General features: G+C 43.4%; 1 protein-coding gene across 1 annotated transcript in view; it reads left to right on the top strand.

The window, feature by feature from the left end:
- Positions 1-25,761, top strand: part of LHFPL3 (LHFPL tetraspan subfamily member 3) — a 286,215-nt gene that overhangs the window by 257,702 nt on the left and 2,752 nt on the right. The gene's annotated exons all lie outside the window — the stretch shown is intronic.

Here is a 25,761-nt window from a genome sequence, read left to right as displayed (position 1 = left end):
TTCTTGTGCAGTAGAGTTCTCAGCTGTATATGTACACAACACCCAGATTTATTTCTGCTATTTGCCAGGGTTACAAAATGCATGAGTTGATACAACAAACAGCTTCCACCAAGGCTACGGGGAAAAAAGATTGTAACTTTTTATCAAATCCACAACTCCATCAGAAAACCTGAGGTTTCACATGAGGAAAACAAGACACATAACTACTTAATAAAAACAACCTGAGCCCACTGGGGACCCGGCAGAATTTACAGACATTGAACTGGGAATGACAATCCAGCCCTCATAGTGAGCCCGGCATAGTCAGCAAACACACATGCTAGTTAATATTTTGAGATTGGTTTAGCTTTATTTGTGCATCTTGACAGGAGACATTTCCAAGACACTGCAAGTCTCTATTGAGTTGGTCCTGTTATTAATTATGAATATGAAGTTGAACTTTGAAAAATACTCGCATGACAGAAAAATAAGGAAGCAAAGTGCCAAGAGTCATTTATGCAGGGAAGGTTATTCTTTGAGACTTTGCCTGTGTCCTGAGCAGACCACTGTTATCACCTAGCCTGACCTGCATGATGTTTGGCATCAATTCCCAGAGCACGCCCAAGTGCAGTGATTAAGCTAGAACATACCCTACAAGGGACAACACATGGCAGAGTTATACATCCCTTAACAGGTTTCTGCTGTGGTTAATTATCCTCATTGTTTTAAATTCATATATATATATATATATATATATATATACATATTCCCAAGTCCATTTCCTCATTCAAGTTATGGTATGTCCCTGCATCTAAACGTGGGTTGGAGTTTATCCAGGAACATAGCTCCAAGCTGATGTTCCCTGCAGGTATAACCTCATATGGTGTTTTTGTTCCTGTTTTTTTTTTTCTCACTCGCTCCCTGGTTGCCTGGCTCACAGCTAACAGCTGCTGAGGATGCCCATCTCGTCTGTTCTCCAAGGGCACCCCAGCAAAGCCAAAATCCTGCAGGGAAATCTGCATACAGAGCTGCCCCTACTCACAGGGACCCTGGAGAGGGCTGTGGGCGAGATGTTACTCAAAATTAGGTCTGTAAAGAGATAAATAAAGGGATGTCACTTGAAATACGGATGTAAGGTAGGAATTGGACAACTGGTTTCATCAGAGTCACCTCTGGAGCTACAAATCTGACAGTTCAGATGGACATGCCTACAGAAGCTGTATGGGACAGCTAAAAGGGCTCTTGAATAACACCTCTGAATAACTGTCTCTGAGACCCATGCAGACAGTTTAATGCAGGCAATTTCTTGCATTATCAAATTTCCTGCATTATCAAATGATGGGGTCATATATGGAAACAAGCTTTGCCATTAGATTTCTTCTTGAAAAAGGCTGCTGAGAATGAACTTTCCTCCCCAGCAGTCATGCCCTCCTCTTCATCAGGAGGAGCACAACAAACCTTCCTAAGGGGCTTACAACTGCTGTTACCCAGAACGAAAAGGATGGGTGAAAAAATTAACGGAACACTTGTTTAGGTAGCTGATACATTTAGTTTGGTTTCTTAGCAACCATGGGAAAAGAAGCTACTTGAGTTCTGAGCTATTTGGTCAAATCCAAAAGGCATCATTAATGGAGGACTACCCTCCATTTCTGTGTTCAACAGCAGCTGATGATTTGTGTTTGCAGCCTGGTGCGGAGAAAATAGGCAAATCTCTCTCTTTCAGAAAACTCTTCCACATGCAAGAAAGGACAGTGAATAAGCCCACCTTTTTTCGCTGAAGGATAAGGGAACAAGGTGGCCTGCCAGATTCTTTACATGGGGTTATTTCAGACGTGGAAATGTTGCTTAGGGTTAAACTGCTTTTCATTTTAATGAGAATGGAAAGGATGAGAAAAATCTTGCAAGATACTTTAAAATCACTAGCAACTGCAATCAGTGAAGTTCCTAAACAAGGTCACAAGTAGGAACTATAGTTGAGAAGAAGTCAAATTGCATCTACATCTATGCCCCAGTGAGAAGGCACAGCCAAAGGGGAGCTGGAGAGCAGTCCCGAGGCAGTGACCTTAAGCCACTTGAATTACATGAACTAAAAAACACCTTCATACCTTGAAGCCAAGGTAGCCAGCTGTCTCCTTGCATAAGGCGTCACCAAGTCTGCTGGGAGATGTATCTACTGACAATACAGATGGCTTAGTTAAAGCATCTTTTAAAGGTTGTTGTTTTGTGATCACTGCTTCTAAGTGTATGAAAAGCTGTTTATGTCTGCTTTCTCAGTGATCAGCAGTGTCAGTCTCTGGTAATTCCCTTGAGCAAATCCACAAAGAGAAAGGGATGGTTTCCGCCAAACAATTTCAGATCTTAGTGAATCTCTGTATTATGTGCTGGCACAGGGCTTGAAATGGTGTGTGTACCAGAGTAGCCATTTCATTGTTTTGCTTTTCTCAGAGGCAGTGTTTAAATCATTTAAATTTATGCCTGTTACTGACACACTGGCTGTGCTCATTGCTAATACTTTATTTCCATCCATACTAACAGCATCTCATTCACTGAGATATAAGTATGAGGATGCTGACCTGTAGTTAATCCTACAAGTCTCTGACTTTTAATTTAATGACTATTACATATTAATGGGAGAAAAGAGTGGAAGTCAGATCACCTTTTCAAGAGCTTCGTGCCCCTGTCACCAGGCTATAATGTCATCCTTGATCTTGCTTTTTTATTCTCTTCCTCCCAGTTTCATTTACAGGACAGAGAAAGTCACACTTTATAGAAGACTGCAGTCAAGCAGCTAGTGTGAGAGTTAGAGCTGAACCAGGATCTCCCAGCTCCTGGTTGAATGTTCAAACCACCACAATAGTGGATAAAAAGGGGGTTCTTTTGTCCAGATTCCAAGACAGTGTCCTACACACCAGTGTAGAGGCTATGCTAGAGAAGGGAAGAGCACATGCAATCATGTACAGACTTGAATTTGTTGAGATGCTGTGAAAAAAAATAATTCAAAATTCAGAGATGTGGAGAGTGTTAGGGCCTTGCCTAGGGCATGTGCTTTCTGTGCATAGTTCATTCAATGAACATGATGCGGAGAGTGGACCCAGAGGCTCCTGTGTCCCCAGTGCAAGCCTTAAGCACTGCAGTGCCATACTCCTCGTTTTGTTCCAAACCCAGTGATGGGACACGTCCCTTGATTAGCCTGGGCTGCAGGTTCAAATCCTATCTTCTAGAGGAGAGAACTCACATTGCATTTTCTGTTCTCTAGGTGAGTACTATAACATCTTGATTCTTACAAGAAGCACCATCACCTCTTCTGGTCATGCTTCAGTAATAAAAAGTAATGTCCCCCCCTTGACTGTCTGGAGCAAACCACAGCTAGGATGTCCCAAGCAGGCAGCTGAGCCCCTCCAGGCCCACCCGGGGCTGAATCTAAGGCTCGCCTGCTCTCAGCACTCGCTGGCCAAGCTGCCAGCTCCGCGTGTGCTGCACTCAGGTGTCAGACACTTAACCCCAGGCAGTGGAGGGTTCAGGATTACATTGCACAGGGTGAGTGCTTAAAAGTCAGAAATGGAAATGTTTCATTTTTAAGTGCGTAAGTCTTGAGTGAGGGAGGAGGATCTGTTCCTCAACTTCTTTCCATGCTTTTTTCTCACGGTCCTTTCTTTCGCCTCACCAGGTGTGACCATATCCTCCCATAAAGCCAAATCTAACTCCTGTAGATATTTGCCTCTGCTTAAATCTATGTATCTGCAAATGATGATATTTTTCTAGTTATAAAGCTAATGAGATAAAACAGAATTCAATCAAAGCAGTTGGGCCTGAAGTGCATTAATACTTAATACTACCCTTTACAATTGTAATTATGATTTATTTACTTTTTTAATTGCTATCTGGTTTACTTATCTCTATGAGAGAGATTTCTCAAGAGTATCTTTCAGACTGTACTGTTTTATTTCTGTACTGCAGAAAAATGTAGGCATTTAGTGAGATGGAAATTACTTCCTTATTATTTAAAATTAATTCAGCCTGTCAAAATGAGCTCGTTGCCATGCACAGTGCTTCCTTTTTAATTCAGTCTCAGCCTTTCTAGCAATTGAAATTCTGTGCTGAGACTGTACATCAGTACATAGCAGGTTTTTTATACATATTAAACCCTACATATTAGGAGGATTAAGGCTGTATATACATTTTAGAATAGGGCACATAATTATGAACCGAGTTTTGCACCAGGAATAAAAGAATGTATGTCTTCCATTGGTGTTGTAAACTGTTTTGCTAGCCAGGAATGAAGCTGTGAAGGTGTCTAATGGGAATAGAAGAGACTCTGCTGCCTGCCCCTGCAGGGCTCCAAATTTTGCTAGATCAGGATAAAAGTGGAGAGAAATATTTACGTATAAATAATTGGAATGCCAGTGCTCCTTTCTTTTTTTCTTCTTGGAATAATAAAGAAGAAAATGAAAAGCAGAGGAGGATAGAGGAGCTTGAAACTTGTGATGGATATAGGAAGAGAAAGCCTTAATAATGAGAGAAAAGTGCCTGTCACCTGAGGAGGGAGTAAAGAAAATAAGGGGAGAAAGGGAGGAAGAAGAGCCAGCCAAACAGCTTCTGACACTGGGGATGGTTCTGAGCTGGAAGTGAGAGGAAACAAAGGAAAAAGGAATAAAATGAACTTTCAGATGGTAAAATCTGTGTTTCAGTAGCACAAGCTCACAGTAAGATTTAGTGCCAGGAGCCCTGTGGTCTGTCCGGGTCACCCTGCTGCGCCCACAAGAGCTGCTCTGCCCGGGGCAATGGAAAGTAGCAGCAGAAGTCGTGCCCGGCCTTTGGGTGACTCTGCGCACCTTCCTCTCGGGGAAGGACCAGGAGCACAACCCCACAGTCAGTGATGGAGAGCAAGGCCCAGACACCTCTAATGGAGATATCCATGTCTGCGCTCATTGTCTAGACAAGCCGAGATTGGCACTTCTAGGGAGCGACTCATCTCGTCCTTGTGTAGGCATCTAAAATAGGTCAGATGACTCACCCCCGGAGGCTGTATCTACAGCAATAAATTAAACATGGCTGGGAACGCTCTCAGGCACCAAGGCCAGCAGGTGCAGTGTGGCCTGTGCCTACACACACAAACTTTTCACTACCAAAGCAAGGAGAAATATGCACTCAGCTGACTGAGAACGGCCCCAGGCACATCTGGGAAGGGCCTGGCAAAGGCTTAGCTGGCGTGTACCAGCCCTGAGGCAACATCAGTCTCACACTTTCCTGCACAGACAGTCATTTTTCTGTGCCCAGGAGTGTTCCCAGGCACCACTTAATTTATCAGCATGGATGTCACCTAGAAGTGCCCGTCTCTGTAAGCTAGAGGGAAAGTTCTGGGTGACCAGCTCAGATACGTGTATCCATCTGGCAGATATCTGCAGTTCATCGAGGGCAGCCCCAAGCACAGCCAGAGGCAGCCCTGCTGACACCAGGTCCTCAGTCATAGCTGTGCCCTGCCCCAGGGTGGCAGGTCCCCACTCCGCCATCACCTCCCCATCCCAGCAAGGACCAACTGTCATCTGGCCTTCAGGATTGTCTATGTCAGATACAGTCTTGTCTGAGGAAAGAAATTTGGTTTGGGCATAGGTTTCCTTCAGGGTCAAGAATCAGCTGTGGGGGACAGATGGGAAAAGATGGGGCTTTAGAAGATTTTTACACTTCAGACTCCTTTCTCTGAGCTGCTTTCACTCATCTTTACATCTGAATACATCTGTGACGGAGGTTCAATATTCTGGAGTCAGCTGAATGTTGTAGGAATTAGCTCAGTGATTCAGCTTCCCTGGGTTACTGTCTCGGTCACAATCCCTAAAAAGAGGACAGCAGAAAAAGAAAAGTGATTCAGTGACTGAATCAAAAAAGTCATTAGAAAATGTTTTAATCAATTTAGGCATAGCAGAACAAAACTTTTACTGTCGCTCTCATCTTGTCATCACTCCTATCTGCAAGAAGGGTAAGAAAGAGGATCTGGAGAACTACAGTCCAGTCAGTGTCTCCTCAATCCCCAGGGAAGGGAATGGAGCAAATAATCCTGGAAACCATTTCCAAGCTTATTAAGGACAGGACGTGATTGGGAATAGTCAACATGGATTTACAAAGGGGAAATCATGCCTGACCAAGCTGATAGCCTTCTGTGATGAAATGACTAGTTCAGTGGATAAAGGAAAAGCAGTGGATATTGTTTATCTTGACTTTAGCAAGGCTTTTGACATTGTCTCCCATAACATCCTTATTGACAAACTGATGAAATATGGACTAGAAAAATGGACAGTGAGGTGGATTGAAAGCTGGCTGAACTGCTGGGCTCAAAGAGCTGAGACCAGAGACATGAAGTCCAGTCAGAGGCCAGTCACTACTGGCGTCTCCCAGAGTAATGGGGCCAATACTGTTTAACATTGTCATTAATGACCTGGACAATGGGATAGAGTGCACCCTCTATGAGTTTACAGATGATACAAGACTTTGAGGAGTGGCTGATAGATCGGATTGCTGTGTTGCCATTCAGAGGGATCTCAACAGGCTGGAGAAATGGGCAGAGAGGAACCTCAAGGTCAACACAAGGAAATGCCAAGTCCTGCACCTGGAGAGGAATAAACCCCATGCACCAGTACAGGTTGGGGACTGACCCGACCAGCTGGGGAGCAGCTTTGCAGAGAAGGAGCTGGGGGTCCTGTTTGTTAGACAAGCTGATCATGGACCAGCAATGTACCCTTGAGGCGAAGGAGGCCAACAGCCTCCTGGGCTGCATTAGGCAGTTGCCAGCAGGTCAAGGGAGGTGATCCTTCCCCTCTGCTCAGCACAGGTGAGGCCGCACCTGGAGTGCTGTGTCCAGTGCTGGACTCCCTAATAGAAGAAAGACATGGACTTACTGGACTGAGACCAGCAAAGGGTTACTGAGATGATGATGGGACTGGAGCATCTGTCATTCAAGGAGAGGCTGAGAGAGCTGGGACTGTTCAGCCTGGAGAAGAGAAGGCTCTGGGAGAACCTTACCAGCGTGTATAAATATCTGATGGGGGAGAGTAAAGAAGATGGAGCCAGAGTCTGGTCAGTGGTGCCCAGTGACTGGACAAGAGGCAATGGGCACAAACTAATTTCAGGAAATTCCATTTAAATATAAGAAAAGTTTTTTATTGTGAGGATGGCTGAATACTGGAACAGGTTGCCCAGAGAGGTTGTGGAGTCTCCATCCCTGGTGACTCAAAACCTGACTGGGCACCATCCTGGGCAACCTGCTCTGGGTGACCCTACCTGAGCAAGGAGTTGGACTAGACGATCTCCAGAGGTGCCTTCCAACCTCAACTGTTCTGTGATTCTGTGATACTAAGATAAGAGAACAAGAGGAACCTGGCAAATGGAAAATACTGATTTTGGTTTAGGGATTTGCAATAAAAAGATGGCAAGAAACAGAGGACTGGACTAACCAGAAACATGTGGCTGTGAGCAGGGGGTGCAGAAGGACCCTCCTGCAGTCGCACTGATGAGATGGATGAGATGTTGGAGCACACAGCTATCCCCAGCTGCACCACCCCAGGAAGGGTGGTCATCTCCTGCTAATGCTGTATTAGTGAGTGAATAAGAGCTGGTATGAATAAAGCTCTGTAAAACGAAGACCAGTGGCAGGAAGACAGATCAGCCCTCCAGGTCTCTCCCTCACCCCGCGTTGTACAAATTCAAATAGAGATAACAGGGCTGGAGGGATTCCTGCCGCGCCACTGCACCTTTGGGGTCAACAGCGTACAGGCTTCTGGGAGGCCTGGGCAAGGGAAAAGGAGTCCATCACAGTCAGGGCTGAAATTAAAAGGTGACAGGGCAGTTCAGCCAGTTTTCAATCCACCTCACTGTTGATGTTCAGGCTGGAGCCTGAACTACCTTCTAAGTAATTGGATTAGGAAACCAAGTCTCTGCAGGTATCTTGTCCAAAATTGTCTGCAGTAGCATGGCCTGACGTTGCTGTCTAGCATGGCCGGTCTCCCCTAGGGACAAGATGTGGGTACACAGAGTGAGCATGCTGCTCCCAGGTGCCAAGTCTCATTTTCCTCTGCCTGCACTATAATTTGGGCTGGGACAGCTTCTTTTACCCTGCCATTCCTGAACGGCTGCCCGAGGGTGACTCCTCCAAGGGCTGCAACTCCGGCTTGCCCAGGGAACAGCAGAAATGGCTGCTGTGTCCCAGGTTCCTTGCCAGAGCAGAACTAGGGCTAACGCATCTCCTGTGCTTGCAATGTAAAATCTTGATAATTGCAGATGTGCTTTGATTTAGGCTATTTTGCTGGATATTTCTGGTGAGATGGGCACCAAGGAATTCCTAAAGTGCTGAAACTATTGACAAGCGGTGTGAGAAGAAATCTGACATTTCTTTCCTCCCGTGTTCAGCGCCTTCTTTGTCCCACCAGCTGTGACATTTGTTCCAGCAACATATCAGATGTGGGAAACACACCTGGACTGTCACTTCCACATTTGCATTTTTTTTCAGGTGCTTGTGATTTGCTATTTTGCAAACTGTTCTGGGACAACAAAGTGTTGTCTTTTCCAGATTTAGCACAAATGGCTGTGAATCATCAGGAGCATTTAATATACATGGTCTCTGAAGTTAAACAAACTATGCTTGAATTTAAAGCATTGCATCTGTGCAGGGTGAAATAATATAGAAAAAGTGTCACTTTTCAGATCAACTGGTGGCTTTTTGTTTTTTTCTAAATGGAAGTCCAAAATACTCTTAATTTGGTAGCTACAAAATATTGTTTAATGAGGATCCTAAATCTGAGAAGTTATTATTTTAGAATTTGAACATCTAATAGTGGTTTCTTAGATATTCCAGCTTTATACTGTTTGGAATTAAATTACATGTAACGTTAATTAGTTGTCTTAATGCCACTTATTTTGAAATTAGAAGTGTTACAGTGGGTGAGCCGATGACTTTAGGTACAGCACTCCCCTCTAGCGGGTAAAATCGGAACATCCCGATTTTGCAGGCGCTACCGCATCCTGCTCACTAGAACCAGCTGGAGACAGGAGTTTTGCCTTTTCCCTCAAATATTCTGAAGATTCTGAATTTTTGTTATTCTTTATGCTTTGTTATTTATTTATGTTATGTTATTTTTGTTCTGGATTATAGCTGGAAAGGGAGAGAGGGATAGCACAAAGGAAATGTGAGGCTCAGGGTCAGTTCCTACTCCTGAATTTTGGTTGAGAGCAGTAATTCCTGACATTCCTCAGAAACCCTCCTAAAAGTTCCATCAAAACTAGCAAAACATTTTATTTCCACAAAACCTTTTGGAAACTAAAAGTATTTTTTAAATTTTTGAAAGGAGACCAGGCAAATTCTTGAAAGATGGGTTCACCAGAGACTGCTGCCCAGCTGCAGCTCCTGCCTCAGCAACTCATCTAATGCTTCCAACTCTTTATGCATTGGCTTATTATGCTCATTCAAAATTATGTCCTTGAAACTTTCCCCTGTTCTGCAAGCAAGAAGCAGTGCTGTGGAGAGTTTGGGCTTTAGGAAGCCAAAAAAATAAAAAATAAAAAAATCATGTCCATCCATTTGTTACAATTCTGCTATGATGCAGCTATCAGTAATGAAGGAATTTTTCTAACCCCTCCTTTTTCTTCTTCTCTTATATAACTGTGGTCGTGTTTTTAATTAATTTAAAATAGGCCATTGCCTGAGATCCTCAACAACTTCCTGAATTTTGTGATCCATCTCATCAATCCACTGAAATCAAAGCAGCAGCCCAGCTGGCACCAAGTGCACTGAGAGCAAGCCATGAATATTTGCATGAACCAATTTATCTCTTAAAAACATTTCTTCTTGGCTGAAGCATAAATTGCCTTTACTCTAATGCGCTATATGATGAATTGCATTTGAAATATGTTTATTTTTAGCAAACAAATGCTAATGGAAGCCTGCCATTAAAACATAGACAGTATAGTTGGCACAGAAACAAGGGCCAGGGAATCTTTCAGTGGAAATGCCCTCAGCGTAAGTCATTGGGGAAGAAAGCTCAACATCCATATGGAAGTTAGTCCCTCCAACTGGGAAGATTATGAACAGCATGTCCTCGAATCATGGCTTGCCATCTAAGCCCTGACGCAGGAAAAGCATGTGGGTGCCCCTGCCAGGCATCCCTGTGGAAAATAGCTCAGCTCAAGGGGCCGTCCTGCCTGCAGCTCCCCTGGGCTGGGCATGACTGGGAGGCCACCTTCTCCTGTTCTTCTCAAAGTGCCTGATGCTCAGTGGGTGCAATATAGATAATTAATGTGTCTGAGGATGAACAGGGCTGCAGGGGACTTGGGCACCTGCTTGCCACCCCGGCGGGAGGAGTGCTCCAGGGAGCATCTCTCCTTGTCCCTCGCCTACCCTGGACTCCCATGCTGCATCTTTCTCGGCAGCTCTTCCACTGGTTAATGATCTTTATCATAGACAGGTTTTTCCTAAAGTCTAACTGAAATTTCCCCAGCTGCAATTTAAGCCCTTACTTGTCATATCCCCAGATACAACAATTTATTCTCTTCCCTTTTGCAGCAGCTTTTTTCATTGCTGAAGAGTGTTATGCCAGTAAATCTCTTCTACTCTAGACTAAACAGCTCGGTTGCCCCAGTGTTTTCTCTTACATTAGATTTTCCAGACTTCCAGCCATTCTTGTTGCTCTACTCTTGTCCTTCCCCGGTCGATCCACTTCTTTCTTATAGTGTGGTGCCAAAATAGCAGCTGTACAGCTGAGGCCTTGGCAAGTCGCCTGCTAGAATCACTGCACATCTTATACATAATATTCCTGTTTACACATCCTGGTATGATGCTTGCCTTTTTTCACAACAGAAAGGCATCATGGACTCATGATCAGCGTACTAATACCTTTTGAGCCATTTCAGCAGAACTAAGTAGTCAGTTGTTCCCTAACTTACATTTTGTACAACAGATTTCTGCTGCCTGTGCACATATTATTGAATTGCATCCTATTTTCCATGCCATCTCTCTAATTCATTATAAGTGTTTGAATACTAATTCTGTCCCGCAACATACTTGCTGTCCATCCCAGAAAACTGTAGCCTGCAAATGTAAGAAGAGATCCCCTATTCCTTATCCAAAATGTTAATGAAAATATTTTAATGGTATCCACTCTAAGACAGATTCCCATGAAACCCAACTAAATGCATTCTTCCAGCTGGACAGTGAACCACTGATCACCACTCCAAGAGCATGTTTTTTCCATTTTTTTGCATTTATTTTCATAACAGTTTATCTAAGTAGTGTTTTCACTTTTCAGATTGTAGCCCCAATGGTGAATACAAGAGGCAAGATTTATAGGGACAGGTCAAGTCTGTTAGTAGTTGTGTTTATCAAATATCTGCCGTATATTTTCATCAGACTTTTTTTTCATTCCACCCAGCACTGATGGGGCTAATGTGATACAAGGTCTGGTCTTTTCACCTTGTTTTAATTCCTGGGTAAATTGTTGTGCAAATGCCAGTTCTCATGGCAATTTGGCTCCACCAAGACACCCTAAAGCCAGAAATACATACTCACAAGGTCTTTCATACATTATCCCATGATTCTCAGCCCTCCTTGGATCTGATATGCGGCTCCAGGGCTTCATCCTTTCAGAGCCACACATGGGTCAGTCTCCAAACAGGCTCCCAAAATTGCTCTAGACACACAGACAGCCCCTGCTCAAAATAGATTACAAACCTAATTTTGGACATTATCTTTCAGCATATTGCTTGAAAGATAGGTTCAAGTAGAGCAGCATCTCCTTCTTGCTGCCAAAAGATTTTACCCACTGACCTCTAGCCAAAAAATGCAGCCTTCATTTGGCAAAAAAATGTGTTTTCACTGAGGACCAGACAAGAAAGCCAGTCTGTATCTTTGCTAATGGAAAATGACCAAAAAAGCCTGGAAATTATTCCTGAAAAAAAAATCTAGTACATGTGATTTAATTCTTTCATACATAATCAAGAGAATGTTCTTATCTTTGCAAAAACAAAAAAAAAAATCACATTGAGAAGTCCTTGGTAGATGCATAGTGCTTCTCATTATCATATGATCTTAGGAGTTGGGTTCTCTCTACTCGTTCAAAAAGCACGAAAAAGGCCCCAAAAGGTTTACAGGAGACATAGATTATAACAGAAAACATGTCTAGGAGTCTAAATTTAAAGTACTGGTTTAAGAAAGGTAAAATTAATTCCTTGTTTACAGGCTTTAGCATTTCCTGGGACTAAGTCCATTACTTCATAAATCTAGACCGCAACCCAACCTGGGATTATAATAGTCAGAAGTCAGGAATCCCAATTAAAGATGATTTACCCACAGTGGCATGGGTGTTTCATTAGCAGACACCATTAAAAATCAATACTTTATGACCTGTCACATATTTGAGTCATATATCATGTTTTATCCTCAGATGAATGATGGTTATTTGACAGCTCAAAAAAAAAACCTGAAAAGAAGTTTTTGCCAGTGTCACACTTCCAGATAAATTTAACAGCTAATAGTCCACAACAAGCAATTAAAACACATTGGTCTGTTATTACAGAACAAATTCTATTCCACGGGGCCTAAGGCAAATGCATCTCATAAAATTTGCTGTTTTCATATAAGAGGACAGGACAAACTATGCTTTCCCTGCATGAAAAAAAAGCAGATATGCTGCTACTTAGCAATGCATAGCTGAATACTGAATTTGGTGCTTTACATAATAGAGAAGCAAAAAAATCCACCTGCATGCATGTGTTCTGTTCGAGTCTAGCAGTTAAGTCCTTGAATCCCAATGTCAGTGGAACCACAGACAGAGAGGTACATAGGGATGTACCCATCTGGAAGATACTACAGATTTGTACCTAGATTAAAAGCAGAACAACAGGAGGAGATTAGATCACATAAAGTGAAGGAAGGGATGGAAATGAAATGGCTTACAGGTCAGTAACAGTCAGTTACTTACAGGTCTAGAAATGTCATGAACACTCATGCTATTTTTCTTTTCAAAGTTCCGACTCTGTGTCATGTGTTGCACGTGAATCTCAGTTTTCATTTTAAAAAAAAAGCTTCCATTCCTCAAAATTTCAGAGAAAACCCTTAGCCCTCAAAAAGCATGAAGTAAACAACAAGGAATCCAGACTGTTTTCAGAACCTCATGTTTGTACGTCTCCCTCGTTTGTGAAGGCTTGTAGTTCATTAAAACTTTCTGGAAAACAAGGACTTCATTTCATGAGCAACACTGGCACTTTGTTCTGGTGTGGAACAAAAAAGACTTTTTCATTTTTATTTGGTTCTGTATGTAGTTAGTGGAAAACAGCCAGTTTCCAAAGTAGCCAAGAGCTTGTTTTTCAGAGCATTTTCTTTCATTTTCCATATCTCTCAAAAATAACACCTCTGATGTGATAAAAATGAAAAGTACCTGAGAAAAGCTTCAGTCTCAGCAAATTGGCATTTGCAATGAAAATCCCTTTAATAAAAAGTTGCTATGGGCAATACCAGGAAACACTGGGAGAGCAAAGAAGTCTGAATGACCGCATTTTCCAAGCAATCTTGGAGACCTCATTAGTGATGCATTTTGAGAAAGATCTCAGAGAAGAAGGAGGAGGGAAGCAAGGTGCTGCAGCAGCAGGGGCAGTAGGGATGAGCACATGGTTAGTCTCTAGGGTTTGGTGACCCATCACTTTGGGGACACCATGAAGCAGCTACCTGTATCTCACTATAACCATGGCTTCCCTAGTGCTTGCCCACATGAGGTGAGTCAACGCAGTGCAGCAGGTGGTTGCTCCTGGGCACAAGAAGCTCGGGATCATGTCCCAGCCTAAGTGGTGCTATCTCTGTCACCTTTTCCTGGTCACCAGCCACAGTAATAGCAAGGTAAATGCCAAGCGTCACACCTCTGCACAATAGAGTCACAAGCGTCTTGTCAGGGGTGTAAGAAGAAAAGGTTTTTCCTTTTGCTAGAGTTTCAGCTCATTTTTAAATCTGCTGGGAGTGATGTGATCGCGTGGCCGGTCCTGGCCACAGGGTAGTTGCTCCTTGTTCCGCAGCCCCCATCCTCAGTGAGCACCCACTCTGCCATTCATTCCTCTCCAGGGCTTGGGGACTTCAGCGGATGTGACCATTGGAAAAGGCTTCCAAATGAGGAGACGTCTCACTGTCTGAAGCAATGAAATATTTAATGCCTGCTCTCTCTCTAGGATATTCATCATCGCAGATTTACTTATCTGTCGCTCCCCGACAGCGGCAGCTGACAGGGATGGTGACAGCTGACATACATTAACCAGGCACAGCACACAAGCTATCACTCCAATGCAGAAATCTATCATTATTATTTAAGCACCAACAAGGAGTCTCAGTTGGTACCGGACACCAAATGCAACAGCACCTGTGCTGAAAAGTCAATGCCGTCAGGGTTTGTCCAAGGCAAGGGGCCTTCAATACAAGCACCTGAACCCTGATGGCTTTAATAGCACCAACGCAGGTGACAGCAGCAGCAAAGACATGAGCCCTGGAGCAGCCCAGTGATGTGTGCCCACATGGGCTCTGCCAGGGATGGTTGCTCTGACTGCTCACCCAGCCCTTGGCGTTCCCGTCATACTGATAGCGGCAGCCATTCCGGGTGGAGGAAGGAGAGGGGAGGCTTGATAGCAATTTCTTATTGAGGGCAGGAAGGTGGAAGCCCTTATTAGAGCTTTGCTGAAGTTGCACAACATGATAATGCACAGCACGCTCACTAAAGGTGCAGGAAAATGGGTTGTTTTCCTGACTCCTTGGGAGATGCTGTTGAGGAGGTAAATGTACAGGCCTGACTCGGTTTCTCTTGTCTCAGCTCCTCCCTTTTTACTGATAGGCTTCATTTCTAAGCAAATTTATATCAGTATTGTCTTCATCTAATGGGTTGTTCTGAATTCTTTTTATCTTTGAGGGAGGGATGACTGAATTTAGAAAAATCCTAATGAAACTGGGTTTCAGTTTGATATGGTGAGACCTTTTTTTCTTCTCCCTGTTAGTCTTTTCAATCAGACCAGTTGCTTTTTGAGACCACCATGCCGTCTCTTGCTGTTACAACAGCAATCATGCCTGGTTACAATGGCAATCACATCCTTATTTAGCAAGGTTAGGTATGATTTACATAAATTTGTCTTACAGTCATTGGTGGGCATGACCAAAATAGAAAATTGTCCGTGTGTGTATGAATCAGGTGCAGGGAGGAAGGAGGAAGCAGCCACCAAGACCTAAAGCCTGTCTTAAGCTGTACAAGGTGTAATCCTTTAGAGGAGGGAAAAAGGTGAGTTATTTACACCACGTGGATGCCACATCCTAATGTTAGAGAAGCATCTGTTGGTGGGTAGTAGCTTATAAAAAGAGCCACCCTTCAGACCATCCACAATCTTCTCACTCATGCAAGCTCGATTGCCAAAGGGCTGTGCCTGCCTTCGTATAGTTAAGGCTTCTGTATTCATGCCTTTGTATACATGGGTCTCGAAGACAGATCCGGAAAAGACTGGTTGCATTGAGAAGCTTCAGGACAGATGACCTCCAGAGCTATTTACTTAGTTTCATTCTTGAAGGCATCATATACAGAAGATATTGACAGGAGGGACTTGAATATGGAGAGCATAGCGGCATGGTGAAATACAAGGGACAGTGGAGAGAGTGGAAAAAGGCTCAGAGGTGGGATAGCGAAAGGAAGCAAACATTGTATACAGAGGACTGCATAACGGAAAATAACTGTGTCTGCAAAACGTCAGAGTGAAGCCAGAAGAGGCAGAAGCCAACAGCTTCCCTCCTACGACCAACTCCATAGAACAAAGAGAGACAACATGAGGGGTGATGCTCCTGTCATTGTCATCTCAATTCCAAATCTGCATATATATACGGATATAACTACAACTACAGGGTCTGCTAGATATGCAAAGTTGTCACCTTCCTATTTCTGAACCAGAAGAGAAAGAGCATGACTAGGACATGGTATCACACCCGTCATTCAGGGCTAGTGAAAACTAGCCTGCCTTCCTGCATGCTTTTGAGCTAACTATTCATAATACTGTCTTTCCCTGTGAAGGATCTTTTTCTCTGCACTGCTAATCACTGTCTTCCTTCTATACTGAAAGCTCTTTGGGGAAGGAATCTCCCCTTTTTATTTTGCAAGAGTGCACTTAACACACTAACAGCAACTCAAGAAAAAAATTAAAGGGAGTGATAGAAATTTAATAACCATAATACATTGTTATAGATTGCCCAAAGCCTGCATAAATCAGTTTTGCAGCAATCCTGCAGGAGAGCTTAAAAGGGAAGATGCCTGGATTGATGTTGTCACATGTTCCTTCAGGAGCTTGCTGCATGCCAGGCGGTTCTCCTGCCTGATGGTAGCCACCAAGAGCTTCTTCCTCTTCTTAGACCCAGGCTTTACAATCTCAGATCCAGCCTGTTGTCTAGCTGAATTTCAACCACTGAGATTTCTTTGGATTTTGCTTGTGAAGGACAAGTTTTGGATGTCATCTCTAAGCTTTGGAAATGCTGATGTGTCTTAGGCATGGCCCCAAATATTTTGTATTTGCGTAGAGGATATATAGACAGCACGTTAATATTCCCAGCAAGCCATTAGTTAGTGATTAATTTGTTGTTTTGAAACCTCAGAATTAAGCTTCTTCAGACTTTTATCTTTTTGTTTCCTGTAAAAATACAACTCAATAACCGTACATTTCACCGACTAAGAAAGGAGATTCCTGTTTGCAGCTCATTAGTTGCTTTTGTTTGAGGCCAGATATTGCAAAAAAGAGATGACTCTGTGTTTAGCGTGAAGGTCCCACAGCCTTGTCTCAGGGAGACACTGCAGCAGAGGTGCTCCTCACGAAACTAAAGCCTGCAAGACCCTCGCCCTCTGCACCCAGCCCAGGCGCTCCCCCATCCACTCTGACAGCCGGAGCCGCTCCGTGCCCTGGCCCCCACACGCACCTCTTTTTCTTTTCTTTCTTTTTTTTTCATATAACCTGTTTCCCCCACAGTGACTGTTGGGTGTCCACAGCATTAGGCAGGAGCTATCATAGGTAAGGAAACAGCCTGTACCTCCTTACTGTATTAGTGCTGAAAAAGGCCTTGAGGAATGGTAAATCCTTGTGGGAATGCAGTCATTTTACAAACGGGCCTTGCTTTTTTTTTTTTTTGTATAAATCTAGACTGTAACCAGAGACCCTCCAAGCACTAGTCAGCAGCTGACGCCTGCTAGTGCACTCCTAATGTCTTTAAAATGAATAAGCACTAGCTGAAGCATTCATCTGAGCAGATGAAAAGTGCCAGGAAACACAAACGCGTGATGGAGAACAGAAGAGCTGTCATGACGGATGTGATGAAGCAGATACCCCTGAATACCCACAGACCCTCTCATCACCCTCTCTCTGGGGGTGTCTCTGAGCGGTGTTGACCCAGGCAGATGGAGGCAGAGGATGGGCACCAACACAAGTCCTTACACATAGAAAGCTTTTCCTCAAAACTGGACGTGTGTTTGAGTAACAGGGAAGCAGGTCAGATTTATGCAGTGCTCCCATATCGTCTAGTTTAGAAGATGGCCAAAGAACAGAGAAACTGATTTCACACAAAGAAAGAAAAGTTTAAAAGTTTTTACTCTTTTGAAGCATTTAAAATTCATCTACTATTCCAGGCACTGATGGTTTTTACTACATTTTCTGAGATACTTTTAAACTGAATTTCTTGTAGTTGTTTTCCAAATCCTTGATGTGCTGAGAAAGCAGTTTGCAAGAAGAACATACAAAATGGTAAACAAAAATGCCCATCCAGTTTTAATTAAAATCAGCAAATCATTTCAGGAAATTTCATTCACAAAAACATCATTTTAAAACGCCAACATATTTTTAAGAAATTGAAGAAGACACCTTATGCAGGTTTTGGCCAGCCCTGTACATAAATTAATAATTGTGTGAGTTTCCCAGGTAATTCTCAAGAATGAGTCTCTGCAGTGACCTGATCATGGACAAGGAAAAGCAAAAATGAATGAGATTTACCCCTCCTACCCCCTTCTCCGGCATCTGCTACTCCAAATACAGGCAGGACTGGCTGCCTCCTGTGAGCGCTTGGTGCTCAGCTGCACCAAGAAGGTGGATATTGCCTATTCGAAAGAGAAATTCTGAAATATTGCCGTCCACGGCCAGAATGGTTAGTCGATAGTCATGGCCCTGCTTCTGTTGGGAGGAAAAACTGACTAATTGAGTCAGGAAATTATCTCAAATGCAGTTTGTTTTAAAAAGAGCAGAGCACCCTTTCATTGAACACAGTAAAATGAGCCTCACCGTAGCAATTTCCTTACTCAGAAATCCCGGCTGGCACCTTCAGGAGTCTGTCTCAGTATCTTGGCTTTTACCCAGAACCAGACTCCTACTGTCTCTCTGCTGTGCATAAATGCATTTAAAGCCCAAGCACCATATTTTAGGTCAGTGGTAAGGAGTGCCTCTCCTCTTCATGAGCTAGCTCTCGCTCACGGGCTCCCGCACCCCATGCAGTGGGTACTACCGAAAAAGTAGAAGTTTGTGTCTGCATCAATGAGATTTGTTTTCCTAGACCAAAGATACACTGACATCAACTTCTCACATTGTCTAGCAGAGTGAAGAAAGCTCTTGAAAGTAAGATATACAGCTAAGAAAGTTAGATATAAAGTGGATGTTAACAAAAATAAAGAAAACCTAAAAACATACATTGACAACCCAAACATTTTCAGGCCCAGGACCTTATCCAGGTACACACACTAAAATGGCTTGATCCTTGGAGGGGCTCTCAGTAAACAAGTACAGACCAAAGTACATAACAGGTTCTAAATAAAGATGATGCAAAGCTTTCTGAGCAGACTGATCATGCAGCTTGAAGGCTAGTGAAACAAATAAAAATAAGTACAGTTTCTCTGGGTTCCAGAAAAGAAGTTAAAAAACAACTCCACCAAAATCAGAGAATATAAAGAAAAGAAAATATTTTCTCATAAAACCGTTGAGAAACAGGAAGAGTTTAGGAATCACTGTTCAGGGATTCCTGTTTAGTGACAGCAATTTATGTGACCATCTGGGTAGAGAAAGGCTGCAGCAAACCACACTGAGGAAATAAAAATAGATGAACAACAAGCAACTGGTTTTGTTTGGCTTGCGCCTACGACTCTGCAGAGCAGGAAGCTACTTAACATGAAAGACTATTGATGAAGGCATTTCAGCCTCTCTCCAGCCTTTCCAACAACATACTCTATCTCCCATGCCAGCAAACCTGTCTTGAGACGTGACTCCCATCTCCAATTCCCCAGAAATATCGCCAAGCACAAAAGGCAAATTGACAAGGACTCTGGAAAGGAACTGCCGGAGGAAGGAGCATTTCTGTGATGCCTCCTGACTTTCTGTTCTATGGTAAAAGAAAACTCTTTGGGACAAACAACAGGAGGCTTTTTGCTTTATTTGTTCATTATGACAAAAATCTTCCTTTTCTCTACAGGCACAGAGTAAATATTGAAAGGGAGGACAACCCTTTCCACTGTTGTGTTGGATCTGATCACTGAATCTCCCCATTTCTGTACCCACTCCGAAGAGACACACATCCCCCTTCCTTGCTCGCAACATGCTGCATTGCACGGGCTGGTCGTAGCAGGGTGGTCGCACACACTCAGCACCGGGACACCAGCACAAAGCTGTGCAGGAGCGCTGCAAGTCCACAGGGATCTGGAGGCTGTTGGTAGGGAAATGCTGGTGGTTGAGCCATTACCCGAGGGAATCCCCTGTCCATCAGCCCAGACAATGGGGAGGTCAGCTATGACTTCCTCCAGTCCTTGAGATGGTTGTCTGTCTTTCTGTCTGCCTTTCTCACCGACACATAGACATACGTTATTTTCTTGGACCTGCATCCCAACTAGAAGGGCACCCAAACCAGGCATTAGGAAGCCTGAAGTATTGCTGCTGCCTCTATTCTGCCTTTCAGAGCCCATGATTGCCATCTGGTTAAATTTAGGTGCATTTGAAGGAGGATCCTGTTGAAAGAAGAAAATTGTCAGACTATGATTAGGTGCCTCCCTTAAACTGCTCTAAGCCCACTTCCCAGGATTTGGGGTCAAAATTCACCCGCTTCCTTAGGTACGATCTTATTGACAAGAGCAGTTAAGCTGACAACGATATGTAGGCTGGCTTGTGCCTTCCCACTAGGCTGGCTTGCTTCTAGGATTCCCACATCAAGGTCAACCAGCTTCTTAGCTGCTGATCCTCCTCAGCCTTCCTAGGCAGGAGGTAAAAACCTTAAATTCACCTTCTGTAAAGCTATTAGCCTTCCCTGTAAAGGGAGTACTTCTGATACACAACCACACATCCCAACAGGATTAAAAATACCCATCATCAAGTTGTGCTCAGGTAAGAACTTTGACAGCCTGTTAAAATAACTAATCCACAACAGCCTATTAATTAAATATCTCAGGCTGAATATTATCTTTTACACATGGGCAGTAGCTTCTCTCCTTGTTTTTCCACTCCTTGTGTTTCCTGGTGTTAATCACTCTGTGCAGAATATATATATATATATATATATCCCACAGCCCAGGATTCACACACCTAACTTCATTGATCTCAGACTTGCCTCCAGTTTCAGCCAATGGTCTGCAGTCCCTTAGGAGCCATCTAAGGGGTGTCATCTGTCCTGGACAACCACCTGGGCATGAAATGAGTCACTTGGAGCAGGCACTGCCTCTCTCCAGGGACTGCCCAGGAGTCGGGGAGCAGAGCCTGAGTTCTAGGTAGCCGACATTATGGGAAATGCATCCCCAAGCCCACCCTTTATTGGCCCTCCTCCCCAAGGAAGGCTCCTCACCTTTCTCAAAATTGCCACCTGGAAAAGAATATGAACTTGAAGAAACCGAAAACATCACCAGGGAGACTGTCCTGACATGCTCTGGGCTCCAGACATAATTTCTCAATGGGTCTCTCCTTTCATACTTTGGCATAAGGTGGTCAAACTTCATCGCCTGATCCATTTTTTTTTAATTAATTAGTCTTAACAACCACAATTTTCTCTGCCAAAACACCTCCAAAACCCATTCTGACTGGAGAAATAAAACAAAACAAAAACCCCATGCTTCCCCATTGCATCGCTCTTCTCCCTCCACAGCACACTGTGCACAGTTAAACAGTCTCTCTGTGCTGACAGGCTTTCCCTCCTGATCAGCCTTCACACACAGCAACAGAAAAAGGAAGAAAAGGGTATGAGAATAAACTGGATTTTAAAACTGCAAGAAGTGGCCAGAGTCTGGCAGGGAACGGTAGGACCTGAGCAGCATGGCAGTCACTGGGAGTACTGAGTGTGCAGGGAGTGCGGCTTTAGGTCAGTGGCGCACCTTCAGCACACTGGGTTATTTCTTGTGAACAACGGTATAGGAATTGCTTGTGGCCAAGCACAGTCCAGTCCAGTTGTATGCAGAACACAGACACCAGTAACCTGGCAAAATTATTCTGACCGGATTCTTCAGCTATTTTTCTGTTTCCTCTTGCAAAACGATGTCTAATAAAAATAGCATTCTTTGTGTTCAGCGGTTAACTCCTACCATCCTCTCAGATTCTAGAAATGCCTTTGCATGGCCACAGACCAAGTCTCCTGCGTGTAGACTAGCTTTGATCTCCTTTCCACTGAGCATTTAGCAAATTCTTGAATATTTCTGAAAACATTTCATACAGCCTCTGCCTCTGCAATTAAACTGCTGCCACTAACAGGCAGCACCAAATACAGCCCAGCAGATCGAATAAGCCTTATCATTCCCCTCATCACTCAGGTTTCACAGAGCTTGAATACCGAATCTGTTAAAACCTTGTTGTTATGTATTTGATTTGATTCTATTTTCGTGCAAGGAAGTGCCGCAGCAGAAGAGCCAGCTCACACACCCTTCTGTTGAGATGAGCTTCCCCTCTAATGCTGTACAGACAAAAATATCACAGATCCACAATCTTGAAGTTTTGTAGAAGTTTTTGTAACTCCTCCATGTTCACTGTATACCCCACACACAGTCTTTTAACCCCTGCACTCGGAGTTAGGCTTTGGTAGCTATGAATCTGATCCTGCTTGCTAGTTTGCCAGGATGAGGAGGAAATTTGCTTATCTAGCCTTAGTGAGGACAGGAGATCATTTATCACATTTTGTTGAAAAGACACTGAACAGTCAAGCACCAGGGAGAGAGCTGCTAGCAAAAGAGGTCTAGCTGGGAAATCTCTAGCCATTCATATTTCCATTTCAAGCGGGGAGCCTCGTTCCTTCCTTGTTCCGTCTAAACTGCAGTGCATGGGTAGGCACAAGATAGCACAACTCCTTCAGCTTTTGGCCACACCACTACTTCTAGGACTGTCTGTGGTCAGCATCTCCAAAAACACATGCTGGAGTTTCAGCAGATTTGATCACCAGGAGTTTTATGAGTTAGGACAGGACCCGAGGTGATGTCTGGCTCTTTGTTAAGAGTATAATATTTGCCCCAGGGTGGCTCTCAGGGCACTGCATAAGGATTGCCCTGGAAAGACCAGGGCAAAGGACGCTGCAGCATCAAAGGGAAAAGGCACCCACAGCAGGTAGTCAAATGGGAACAGACATTTACAGAAACCCTCTGAACAAGTTTCTATTCCTCTCTCATCACACAGAAAATAAAATCATTCTCTCAGGCCTCCCAAGTAGTTTCTGTTTTGAAGGGAAGATCTTCAAAGAAAAGAGGGAAAAGCAGACACTGGCTGCCCCCTGCAGCTGGGCATTTCCCTGCCTTTCCTGCCTTTTAATTACCCATATCTGGATGTTGCCCAGGTCCTGAATACACATTGCTATTTGATTTTGGGCATGCAATAGCTACAAGCGGAGCTTTTAACATGCCTAGCATTGCACTAACCTCAATATGAGCAACAAAACTACCTACCTGTGGTTATAAGGAGTTGACCCAGATCATAAGCAGAAAGGCAAGAATTTGAAGCGTCTCATTAAAACTGAACACATCCCAAGTTTTCTTGGCCTGCTGCCTTGGCAGCAGCTTTGTCCAAGACTAAGTCTCTAAAGAGTGACCCAGGTGCCTCAGCATGTTCATTTCCAACTGCAGACCTCCAGCAACGATGTTCCTCTCCTCCTTCATCTCCCACCATACACTGACCACACTACCAGCATTTAGGAGATGATACTAGCAACGTCACTCCCTAGATTAGAGAGATACTGTGGGCTGTGGAGATGCTTGGAAGAGTTCACCAGTGTTTCATTACTCCGTGGGCTCTTGAGAGCTGACATGGCTTTGGTATAGCACTGATTTTTGTGGGATCATGAATGCCAGTTGCTTTTTAGTTCAGTAGACCACAGTAATAGCACGTGCTTGGAGCAAGCGACAAAAGATTTAACTCTTGGAAAACTGTCATTTTCTAGACTACCAATCAAATAAATGGCTAAGAAGAGTGTATATATATGACTGGTATTAATAGGGTAAGGTGTAAAGTCTGTTGGAGAGAAAATACATTCCCGGAAGGTCTGCCTTCCTCTATGTATTTACTGTACATTTGACTGCCTTTACAATAACAGCATGTAATGGACTATCTATCTGAAATTCAGTATGTGGTTTTATACTTTGGCAGGGAGCGACCTAGAAATCGCCCTATGATTCATCTTCATAGCAAAGAAATATTGGTGGCCTCTCTCTGAAAAGTTACTTAAACACTAAAATGTTGTAAATCCTTCAGTCGGTGACTGTACCCCAGCTTTGCAGCCAGCTGACTTCCCTAACTGAACAGGTCAAATATGAACAATACCTGTGTTGTCAGGATGTCAGCGAAACAGGAAGCCTTTCAAGACTTTAAATAGAGAATTTAACAGCATAGCACCTAGGTGGTTTGGGCAATATGGCTTTCACAAAGACCGCTTTCAACTGATTTCTAGGCAACAGCACTAGAAAAGGTTTGTAAGTAGCTCTAAGAAAAGAAACTTCAAGGAGTCAAAAGCGTATGATGTGCTACAAAGCAGACTGAGGGATGTTCAATGTGAACGACTTATTTCTGCAAGTTCTTTCCATAGTATCAGCTAGGCTCCTGTGGCATTTATTAAATTTCTTTTCCATATGTATAACTCCTGTGTGCAATATTTGCCAAGAGAAGTAAGAAAGGTTTTAGTATGTTATAACACTGATTGCTGGGAATCCAATATAACACTGTTAAGGATTTGAATAACACAGGTACAGAGTATGATTAAAAATAATTGAAGGAAATGGTCCACTCAGTTCTATCAACCTTAGATTTTCCATAGGAGCATGAGGGCATGTGCTCCTCACTGTGTAACTTTGGCTTTCTCTGGATTCCAGTTTCACTCACTATGGATTGTATAAAAGGCTCAAAAAAAACAATATCTCACTTAAATGAAAAGATAGGAGGTTCAAACACTTTCTCGTTCTTTCTTTTCTTTTATTTAGTAATGCTACTTATCCATAGTAATTATCATATTAATTATCATATTTTTAACTCTATTTGTAAAATACACTGAAATTCCTGATTCAGACCATTTTAATACATTTTATTTATCACAAATAAATGAATTTCTCATCCACTCTTTATTCTTCATTTTTGCTATATGTTTTAAAAGGGACAAATGAAGCTCGAGGAGCTACAAATGGTGATTTTGCTTTTACAAGTGGAAATCATCAACCCCAATATATACTAACTTCATTAAAATATTGTTCCCAAAGCGAACACTACATCAAGTATTCATTCTCTGACAAAAGCAAAACAGACCCATTCATCTTTGGCAGGCCCCTCCTTAACCTCAGATTATGCTTCTTGCATAGATTATTTGCTAGTTTCTAGTCTCAGCAGTATCAATAAAAGTGTCTTCTTTGTAAAATACATTTGCACTAAAGATGAATGCTGAACATGTGTGGGCTATATTGAGTCAGAAATTTTCTGCCAAAACAGTCTTTGCTTGAAAAATATCAATTTATTGGAAGTTAATAGGGAAACCGGGTTTGCAGGTCCACGGCAGAATGCCTCATGTTTGGCAGCCTTGCAGCTCCCTGAATTACCATCGCGTGCTAAAAGCCCTCAGGACTCAGGGCATCTGCTCAGGGGTATGAGTCTCCCTGAAGTTTGTGGGTGAGTTAGCAACAGGCCAAGGAGTCCACAGGAGTCAAGGCAGCATGAGAAACCTTGCAGCAATGGGAGAAGGTGGCTGTTCCATGTAATTTGGGGGAAATAATGAAATATTTCAGTCGTCTTACACTAACTTTTTTCAGAATTGCTAGCTCTGAAATTCAGAGTGCATTGTAATTTCACAATTAAATCTGTTCTTTTTTTTCTTTTTTTTACAAAAATTGGAATTCCCCCCAAGTTCTGAATTCCAGCAGTCTCTCACTGAGGCCACCATGCTAGCATTAGTGGAAAGGGGTTGCAAGGAAGGTGGTTTTCCTTCCGCTCAGGCTTCGGGCTCATAGGAGCTCTGACCAGTAACACATCTCTGGTTGCTCCAAGAGGTCCCTGGTGAAGCCTAGAGGAGCTGGAGGCAGTGGCTGGAGGCAGCTGGAAGCAGTGCTAATCCCCCAACCCTCTGTTTCTTTATTACACCTCCTAAGGGATCCATATGTCCCTCTGCGCAGTCCAGTCAGCTGAGGAACGGCTCTTCTCGCCCTTCACAGCGTAGCTGTGGTTGATTTTTGCTGTCCAGCATATACAGTTCCGTTCAACGTATATGAAACTGCAGGGGTGGGAGTTAGTTTTTGAGGAAGAGTTTGGATTGAAAACATCTCTGTCATCACTGGGGTCTGTTCC

Source organism: Apteryx mantelli, chromosome 1 (assembly GCF_036417845.1).
Source record: "Apteryx mantelli isolate bAptMan1 chromosome 1, bAptMan1.hap1, whole genome shotgun sequence".
NCBI classification, from domain to species: domain Eukaryota; kingdom Metazoa; phylum Chordata; class Aves; order Apterygiformes; family Apterygidae; genus Apteryx; species Apteryx mantelli.
This window is presented reverse-complemented; position numbering and strand designations above follow the sequence as displayed.